Genomic DNA, 7,976 nt, shown 5'->3' on the forward strand with positions numbered 1-7,976 from the left:
CCCCAACAACAAGGACAAGGAGGCCTGATACTACATGTGGCAGGCCAGGCCAGGCCTGTGCCAGTCAGCAAATAACCAAATAAGGAGAAACCCTAGGATTAGTCCAGACTTGCCCAAAAATGGAAAACTGTAGCCCTGACGAGCCCTAACTAGCCCTGGCCAATCAGAACATACTAATATGATTGCCACTTGCTTAAGCCAATCATATCTAAAATGACCTAACAGCCCTAGGAACTCCCCTTATCTGTGCTTAAAAGGAGCTTATGCACTTCTCTAGGGGTCGTTGACATTTTGCCTTTTTGTAGGATGGTCCGCTCCAGCATGCTGGAATAAAGAACATTCTTGTTGATTGCATATTTGGATGGTGGTCTTTTGTAGAGCTTCTCCAGAACCCTAACACTGGACATGGTTACTAGAAACTTCTGAACCGTCTCTCCAGCCCCCAAAAGGCATATTTTAAAGTGTGGCAACTATTGGAGGCATATTTGAGAAAATTGAACTGCTGGTGAGGAACAGTAGAGGATACTCTTTAGAAGTATCTCTATGATTTCAAAGAAAATTGAAATTGAGTAAAAGAAAGGAATAGACACGAAGGACAGAAGACAGAAAGTCAACGTGTTCATCATAATAGTCAGGAAGCAGGGATCAGATTAAAACCAGCTGTCAACACTTCCTGTGTGCCAAGCAAGGACTCCAAGTGCCTTGCATCTAGTAAGTTAATTCTTAAAGCAATTAAGTGGATATACTTTTCTCTAATTGTTCCTACTTTACGTCAATGGAAATTAAGTAACAAATAGATTGAGTAACTTGCTTGAGGTCACATGGACAACAAAAAGGACTGCTGGATTATTATGAATAGTTGGTGGGCAAGTGAAGAAATTGAAAGGAGTTTACCTAAGGCCTTTTCAGGAATAAATGTGTTTTTGTTTTTTTTTATTTCTGAGGCTTTAAATATGGGAGACAACTTGGGTAACATGAAATTCGTGGGTCACGAATTTTCACTAAAAACTTTGTTTTCATTGTTTCTCTAGTGTAATGTAAGAAAGATAAAAAAAACAAAAAAAAACAAAAAAACCCAAAAACCCTGGCTGCTCATAGTCTCTAAGTTTTTGGTTATTGGACTTTTCCTCTCTTGTCACCTTAAACTTTTTTCAACAGCAACAATCTAGTTGTCTATGAAGTGTTTTAATATGAAAGTCACGTTTTGTTCTGCTCGCACTAGGGTGGAACCTAGTGCCTCAAGCATGCCAGGGAGGCGCTCTACCAAGGAGCCACACACATAGCCAGTGTTCTTAAACTCAGGATACACTTCATCTCCACAAGGGAGACTACAGTCATGGGTGAAGAGTGCTTCAGACCAGACTTATAACATTAGCTTCCTTGTTTGCTGGCTAGGAACACCACCACACAGATTTTAGTCCTGGAAATGGGGTTCTGCTGAAATAAAAACCTGGAAATATGAAAGTGACTTTGGAATTTGATGATGAGTAGGAGCTAGAAGGATTCTTGAGTTGTATAATTTAAACTAAATTGTTTTGAAAAGGTGGATGCTGTGTCCATTAAGGTCTAGTGCTGGCTTGGATGGAAGTGGGGAGCATGACAGAGAGCTACAGCCGTCTAAGAGATTACATATTGTCACCAACAGAACGAGAGTCAAAGGCGAAGACTAGAATGAAAAATCCAGACTGGGAGATGGTATTTGAAAACACTTGAAAATACTATTAAAGTATTTGTTGTATATCAGGGGAGGGTTCAAGCGGGTCCATGCGATCAAGACACAGAGGCACCTTAAAGATGAAATTAGCCTTTCCAGCGGCAGGGGGACCAGTCTCTCCAGACTGACTCACTGTAGCTTAGCAAAGGGCCCTTTTATTGTTAAACAATTCACACCTGTAGCCAGTCAATTCCGTATACCAAAACCTCTTATCTAAGTTAGCCCCACTGTGGGAACCCGTTTTCAGGTTCCTCGTGGCTTTACCCAGCAGGTCCGCATAGAGGATGAATAGGACCACGGGCCTGAGTGCAGGTGTCTGAGATGGTCTGCACTTGGCCGTGCTGGGGGAGGAGGTCTTTTGCTCCACCCCTTGGCGTCTCTATAAACACCCTGGGGCAGAGCCAGTCGGGCCGTTGGAATAGGTTCAAGGCCCCCTCGAGGCTATCCTTTATTTTCTATCTGTTTATCTCCGAGATATTCTCCGCAATATAAATCCTTCTATCTAATATTTCCTGCTGCTCACACTCAAGAAAACTCTGGGGAGCTGTGGGTTTGGTGGGTAAACGCCCCACACCCCACAAAGGGACAATGCCAAATGCACATTCTCAGTTAAGGAATACTACAGTTGTCTGGGTTGTCTCTCAACCAAGTTTGCATAGGCTTTGAACCCCTAGGAAATTCTCAGATGGGACTTAAGACAGAAGCAATCACAAAAGGCAGATCACAGCTAGATGCTAACACTCCAGAATCAAACCAGCTGCAGCTCTGCAGGAATTCTCCTAACAATTTGCACCAGAGGGACAGTGGTAGTTTTTGTGTAGTCTAGCACCAAAATAAAAATAGGTTTATTCTTAACAATGCTCAATAACAAACCCCAAAACTTTAAACACCTCAGCAAAGATATTTACAGAATACAGAGATTTGAAAAGAACTCTACATCTTAGTTTCAGGGAAATGTGTATTAAAACAAGGGTATACCATGACCAGAATGCTCAAGATCTAGGACATTGACAAGAAAGTGGGACAAGAGGACCTCTCTCTCCTTCCCTGACAGCAGGAATGCAAACTGATAAATCCATTTTGGAGGACAGTTTGGCAATTTCTTATAAAAACTATTCATACTATTAACTTCTATCCAATAATTCTACTCCTCAAAGGAATAGAAAACTGACATCAAAAGAACACTTCTGTGTATCTTCTGTGTATGTTTGTAGTAACAGGACAAGAATGAACAAACTGTTGGATATATGGTTAGTGGAATATTATTCAGCAATTAACAGAAATAAGTTACCAAGCTACCAAAGGGGGGGGGCATCAAATGGATGTTACTGAGTAAAATGAGTCACTCTGAAAAAGGGTGCATACAGCATGATTCCATCTATATACCATTAAAAATAAAAAAGGCTGCATACAGCATGATTCCATCTATATAACATTAAAAATAAAAAAGCTGCATACAGCATGATTCCATCTATATAACATTAAAAATAAAAAAGCGAAGAGCAAGTAAAAACCACTGACTGCCAGGGATTTTGGGAGAAGGTTGAGCAAGGGGAGGGGGTTGAAACATATAATAGTTTTTGACAAATACTAATGCCAAAGAATGTACAGCATTGAGCAAGCCCTAATGTAAACTGCAGTGTTAATAGTAATTTGCTGTTACTGGCTTATCAATGATAACAAATGTGCCATAGGAAAACAAGATGTTAACAATAAGGAAATTGAGGGACGAGGAGAAATGGAGTATACTGGAACTGTATTTTCCACTGATTTTTTTTTTCTATAAATCTAAAACTGTGCTTCTCTCCCCAAGTCTGTTCATGTAGAAATATATGAGTGTTAAAGGTGCTTCCTGTAAGGTCAGAAACGGAGGACAGGTGATTAGAAGCTGAGGGGATGGTGATCCTTTTGATGAAGGAACAGGCATTTGGTTGGCTGTGTTATACTGTTGGGTGGAAAAGAGAATTTAAATATTTAGCCGAGAATTCCAAGTGAGACAGTTGGGAGACCCAACTCTCCCCCAGGGTACTGTTGAGCTTTTTTTTTTTTTTTTTTTTTCTTTCCTTTTTTTAAAGCCAGGGTTTCTTCTGTCCTGGAACGAACTCTGTAGACCAGGCTGGCCTTTGAACTCAGATAGCCTCCTGTTTCTGCCTCCGAAGTGCTGGGATTAAAGGCAGGCACCCCCATCGCCCACCTGTTTAGCATTCTCTAAAGAATGGAGAATGTTATTTTTATATTGGGCTTAAGTCTTTTTTAATACCCTTTTAATGCTTTCTGTAAATTATTAAAATCGGATGTTTGATTAAGGGGTCAGAAAAATAGCAGTACCTAGCCCTGGGTTAACGAAGTCTGATTGCACTTGATTTTTGTTTAGACAAAACATGTATGTACACCATATAGCCAGGTTGACCCCAAAGTCTTGCCTCAATACCAGGGCTGGGACACAGGAATGAGCCACCACACTTGGCCTAACAGTACTTTGTGAGGTCACCTGGGTTCTGGTGAGGGAAGTGAAACCTCCAGTTGTCCGAAGACGCTGTTAGGGCTCCTCTTGGCACCCTCTCCATTCCGAGGATATAAAGAGATTCCAGCCTTTAGTATCTCCCTTACGCTTTGAAGGGTTCTCTTCCTCTTTTGCAAATCTGGCAAACTGCTTTTTCTTTCAATCTTGCTTCATAGAAGGTACGAGGATTTACCTTTATGGATTTCAAGTATAAGGACTCGTTCATGTAGTCGTGGCCGAGTGGTTAAGGCGATGGACTAGAAATCCATTGGGGTCTCCCCGCGCAGGTTCGAATCCTGCCGACTACGGGACATTTTAAATCCGAATTTAATTTCCCTATTTACTCCAGCACGAGGATTTTCCCGTCTAGCACTTCTCTCTTCTGTCTCCTCCATGAGTTCAGCGACAGGTTCTCCAGTACTCAGTTTTCTGTTTTTTTAGGTGGCACATTCTCCGCTGACTCTTCCTCCTCAGGGAAGCACGGATCCGGGTCCAGACCTCATTTCCGGTCTCACAATATGCTTAGTTTGAAGAGTCAGGGACTCGATTGTTTGTAATTCCACAGGAACTAGTGCACAACAAAGGCAGTGAAACAGGACTTTGGTTTTCTTTTTTCTATTTCAGGCTCTTGGCGCCTGCCGTCCCATCACGCAGGCGCAGCTCAGGTAGCGTGCGCAGCGAACAAGCTATACTAGGCACCCGGGCCGAGTCGCGTGGTGCGTGGTAAGTACCAGAAACACAAGCACGCACGTAGGCTGCAGGAACCTCCAAAACTTCCTGTACAGTCCCTGAGAGCCAGCTCTCATCTCTTCCTCGTTAGTATAGTGGTGAGTATCCCCGCCTGTCACGCGGGAGACCGGGGTTCGATTCCCCGACGGGGAGAGCATATCAACTTTTAAATAAAGGGCCCCTTCAAAAACTTTTAACTCTCTCATAGTTAACTAATTTCTTTCTTTCTTTCTTTCTTTCTTTCTTTCTTTCTTTCTTTCTTTCTTTCTTTCTTTCTTTCTTTCTTTCTTTCTTTCTTTCTTTCTTTCTTTCTTTCTTTCTTTCTCTCTCTCTCTCTCTCTCTCTCTCTTTCCTTCCTTCCTTCCTTCTTTCCTTCCTTCCTTCTTTCTTTCTTTCTCTCTCTCTTTCTCTTTCTTTCTTTCTCTCTCTCTTTCTCTCTCTCTCTCTTTCTTTCTTTCTTTCTTCTCTCTTTCTTTCTTTCTTTCATAGAATTCTTCAAAACTAAAGAAGTACTACAAAACAGTAAGCTATAGAAATCACAAGGATTAGCTACACATTAGCTAAACTCTACTAAGAGATAGATAAATACAGTAACCAAGAGATTAGTCTGTGTTGGACCAGTAAATGGCATGTACCTCCTGAGCATATGTACTAACAGAGCCCAATGCCACAATCTTGATATTCCTGGCAAAAATGTGTAGCCTATTGTAGGAAACATCAGACAAACTAAGAAACATTCTACAAAATAGCTGAGTCGTATTCTTTTAACAGTGGCAATATAACAAAACACGAAAACTGCATGTTCCACAGCTGAAAGCTGTACATGATCTGGACCTTTTTCTCTCGATATACAGGTCATCTGGGGGACAATTGGTAAAATCTGGATAAAGTCTGTTGATTATTATGTCATTGTTAGTTCCTACTTGTGTTCATTGTTCAATGCCTATATATCAATGTTTTAAGGCAATGAATGCATATAAAAAATACGTATGTATTAAAGGGTAAGTATCTTCAAACTACCTCAAATAGTTCAGAAAATATATACATGTCTATCAGAGCATGAGAGAGAAAAGAAAATATGATAATATGCTAAGTATGTTGACAAGAGGGATGTTATGAACGATATTCAGGAATTCTCTGCATTGAAACATTTCTGTCTGAATTTTTATAACTAATGAGTTACAACAAACCTTTGTTAATTTTTAAAATCCACTCCATGTTACAGTATGCATGTGGAGGCCAGAGGACAGTTTGAGAAGGGTATGTTGTCTTCTGGGGATCGAACTCAGATCTTTCGGCTTGGGTGGCAGGTGCCCTTGCTCTGTAAGTTATCTTGCCAGCTCTTAAGAACTTTAAGCGCTGAGGGTGGTAGTGCACACCTTCAATGCCTTCAACCCTGGCCAGAGACAAGAGTATCTATGAGTTCCAGGTCAGCCTGGTCTACAAAGCACAAACTGCGAACCAGCCAAGACTACATTGTGAACAAGAAACCAACTATACACAATAAGAAGCCTAGCAGAGAGAGAACCTCCTGGGGGAAACGGTTGATAAACTGGTGTCACAGTAGAGTCTTCTTCCAATCATGGTGTTGCTCCGCCTACACTCTGGGCAACACTGACATTTGGAAATATTTGAGAAGAGGCCCTTTTGGAAGAACATTTTAGGCTCAGTGTCTGCACAGCATATAGACTGGCATGAAATCATCCATTTCCACCTTCAAGTGAGTCCTCCTGGACTAGAAATTAGAAACATTTTCCTGACACCTTTGCTGTTAGGGTTCTAGGTGTGACCTACCTAAAGTTTCCCAATGTGCAAATAAGGTGTTTCCCATTGTGTTATTGTGTTCAAAAGCATTGTCATGGATACAGTGGGATTTTCTGAGAATATACGGGAACAAAGACTGTTTGGCTAATTTCACATCTAGAAGGTATAGTATGCCATGGAACATTGGTTTTCAAGGTGTACCAGTCCAACAGCAGCAAGTTCTGAAACTTGCTTGAGAAATGTGAATTGCTGTTGGAGCATTCTCTGTTTTATTCTGTTCTGTATCTGTTTGGCACCCATTAGTCATAGGACCAAACTGTCCAAAGTTGTCCACAATTCTTGCTATTCGGACTCTGCACTCTGAGTCATCTATTTTCAACATACATCAAACGAATATTTCTCTCAATCAACCACAGGCCGGACACTAAAGAGCACCAAACTGGTCTGCTGGACTCACTCAAACTTGTCAGTCCCAAGGTGTTTACTGTGACCTGTGCTGCTTTAGAAAGTTCACTAAAATGTTATGTGCTTGTCAAGACTGTAGGTCACAGAAGTGAGACATGCTATGACTAACGACTACAGCACCCATACGTAGTTCACTTTAAATGTCATGACCAGATGGGAGAAGACAGAATGTCCTTGAGGGCAAAGGCTTTCATTTCAAGAGTGCTGGATGCTCAGGGTCACACAAAACATTGACTCAGCCAGTGGCTGCACTCAGGGTTCTTCTGTCTCGAAGATGGAAGAGTGAGCTTAAAAAGCAGTGTTTATCGTAGAAAGAAAACTGACAAGACGAAGATTAAAGCCTTATTGCAGGGATAGGTGGTGTGAACCACATGGCAACCATTGCTGCTTGACAAAGTGCCAGCGTTCTCATTCTATAGACCAGGCTGTCCTCGAACTCACAGAGATCCGCCTGGCTCTGCCTCCCTGGTGCTGGAATTAAAGCTCACAAGCCCCTTGTCTCGAGTTTAATCCTATGTGCAACTAAACAGTATAAAAGGTGTAATCTTTCCTCAATTAAAGGCTGCTGGCAGCCACCTGATTCACCCTCAGTTTGTGTCCATCTCCTCCCTCTATCTCCCTGCCGACTCCACACATCCTCTACAGGACCTGAACCTCCCTGCGGAAGTAGGTCTCTGGCAGTTAGACACGGTAGCGCATGCCATTAATCCTAGAATTGGGGAGGCAGAGGCAGTTTGAGGCCATGAGACCATCTCAAAACCAAAAACAAGCAACCAACAAAAGACCTCTTGCAGAAAGAGG

The 7,976-nt window shown here is 41.9% G+C and overlaps 1 long non-coding RNA gene and 2 other non-coding genes across 5 annotated transcripts in view; all 3 read left to right on the forward strand.

The window, feature by feature from the left end:
• LOC131911349 (uncharacterized) overlaps window positions 1-7,976 on the forward strand; it is a 42,679-nt gene that overhangs the window by 862 nt on the left and 33,841 nt on the right. For all 3 annotated transcript variants that reach the window (XR_009379343.1, XR_009379342.1, XR_009379341.1), the window contains exon 2: window positions 4,842-4,940. This is a non-coding gene — a long non-coding RNA (uncharacterized LOC131911349). The remainder of the gene's footprint in view (window positions 1-4,841; window positions 4,941-7,976) is intronic.
• Window positions 4,444-4,525, forward strand: Trnas-aga (transfer RNA serine (anticodon AGA)). Its single transcript has one exon. It is a non-coding gene; the product is annotated as a tRNA-Ser (tRNA).
• Trnad-guc (transfer RNA aspartic acid (anticodon GUC)) lies at window positions 5,028-5,099 on the forward strand. The gene has a single exon. It is a non-coding gene; the product is annotated as a tRNA-Asp (tRNA).

The sequence above is a fragment of the Peromyscus eremicus genome, chromosome 5 (genome assembly GCF_949786415.1).
Source record: "Peromyscus eremicus chromosome 5, PerEre_H2_v1, whole genome shotgun sequence".
Classification (NCBI taxonomy): domain Eukaryota; kingdom Metazoa; phylum Chordata; class Mammalia; order Rodentia; family Cricetidae; genus Peromyscus; species Peromyscus eremicus.